This window comes from Anneissia japonica, unplaced genomic scaffold (assembly GCF_011630105.1).
Source record: "Anneissia japonica isolate Jap-2015-1 unplaced genomic scaffold, ASM1163010v1 scaffold650_len285673_cov152, whole genome shotgun sequence".
NCBI classification, from domain to species: domain Eukaryota; kingdom Metazoa; phylum Echinodermata; class Crinoidea; order Comatulida; family Comatulidae; genus Anneissia; species Anneissia japonica.
The window spans coordinates 178,739-181,078 of NW_022728301.1; positions in this window are offsets into that span (position 1 = coordinate 178,739).

Consider the following 2,340-nt stretch of genomic DNA (forward strand, 5'->3'; position numbering starts at 1 on the left):
TATGTGCATAAGGCATTTCTTTTTGACTGAGTTGCAATCGTGTGTGGAGATGAATACTGTAGTTTTTGTTGTTTTTAATGGTGAGCTTGCAAAGTTTATTTTGTGAACACAGTAGTTACCTGGTGAACCGGCTGGTGCTAAGCTACATTATTGGAACATACACATAAGTCCTACGGCGAAACGATGACGATTACGTAATAATGATGAGAATGATGATGTTGGTCGATCTAGACAAGCCTATTCTGGGGGTGTGTGGGCAGTAAAAACAATCATAAGATAAAGATATAAATGAACATATATTAATGAGAGAAATGAAATGGAAAAACAACGCAAATGCAAAGCGTTATATTTTACTTGTGTAGAAATAAATATACAGTAGAACAAATTATGAAGTTAAAGCTCGAAGACTTGTATCAGCAGATTAAATGGAACGATTAGGAGTACAGTATATGGCAAGTAGAGATCAGTTTAATAGTCGATCCGCGTAAAATTTTCCATGCCAACCAAGAGTATCTTGAATTGAATTCTTTGACGAATATGCCTACGTAATTAACTAGTGAGTTTCGTAGCCTGGTTTCCCTAGAATCGCTACACAGTCGCTATGTAGCGTTTTCATTGCAATCATTGCACTGCGTGGTTTTTTTCGACACAATCGCGAACGCTCCCTGATTCAACTGACCAATCAGCGTCGCCAAAGGAGTCGGTCATAGTGCGTAGCGATTTTTATGGCAACCAGGCTTTAGAAGGGGTGTGATGTGATCAAGTTTACGGGTGTTTGTAAGCACGTTATGCAGCGGTATTTTGAGTATTAAGCAAGAGCTTATTTAGTTCTGTAATTCCAAAAAAAAAAAAAAAGAAGCAAAAACAAAACAAAAACAAACAAGATTAGTGTGGTCTTTTGTGATTTTTGCAATTTTTATCATTGAAATTTTTATATAGAATACCTTTTGCTTGTATACATACTGTGTTGTGCTTTGATTTGTGAATGTTATTTGTTTTGCTTAATTCTGTTAGATTGACGCAATTCAGTTAAATACTGCAATGTCAATTTTTGTTTTTTAATAATAAACCAGAACACTTTTAAATACTCAATTTTTATTTCATTTCCTAGATTACGGGAGACATTACCTGCTGACCTCCGAAATTCTCTCCTTAATACTTGTTACAAATATTTTCTTAACAATCTGATAAACATTACGCTAACTCTTAATTATTGAAATTAATTTTTGAATTTTTACAATTTTTATATTTTTAACCTATTTCTTTATAAATATTGTAATTAATCTTGTTTTATATATTTTAAGTACAATGAAATTCTTGATGATTTTTTGACTTTTTTACATTGAATATTTTAAGATAATTTTTAATGCCTATCTGAATATTTTATATCTCAAAATACCTTTTAAATTAAATTTACTCATTTATTGATTTTTACACTTTTTTCTATATTTCATTATTTATTTTTCGATTTTTTTTTATCTTTTTGAAGAATTTTATATTTTAAGTGGTTCTCATAAAGAGCCTCCACTCGACAGTGATTGATTTTACCTTTGGAGTGTCCTGTCTCTTTTTTTTTGTACTTTTGTGATTGTTTTTGCCGTTTCTGTTTATGTACATTTTAATTGTTTGAGACAAATAAATGAAATGAAATGAAATTATCGACAGTATCCAAAAACTTTCGAATCCTGTTAAGAATTAGATACTAAGTTGAAAATATGTATTTTTGGACACGTGTTCTTTCGAATTGGAATAACCTGGGTTAGATTCCAAATATTTTGAGATAGTCCTAGTAGCATGATTTATTTTCAATTTATTTCAGTGTTTGTGTTATCTATACATAATTCAATGCCAACGATTGAGAAAAAGTTGTTCAGTGTTTATGTCGGGTGTACATCAATGCGAACGATTATGAATCATCCAATGTTTAGGTCAGATATATATCAATAATAATAATAATAAATAAGATTTCTATTCTGAAGAAATGCTCAAGGCGTTTGAGAAATTCTTAAGACGCTTGTTCAATGTGAACGGTTATGTGACACCCAGTGTTTATGTCCGGTATGTACATAATTCAATGCAATCGGTTGCGAAGCAACAGTTTAGTCTGAAACTTTAAATCATCCACATACATGTGAATATGTAGGTATGCCATGTAATTATGTATTCATTAAATGATTATGTATTCATTACACGAATAAACCAATTTATATATATTTTTTATATTAATAGGATATTAAATATTGAAAGGAACGCACTTTACAATAAGCATTGATTAACAAATACGGAGAATAGGGTAATAACTAAATAAATATTCTCTACTTCTTATACATAGCCTAATGC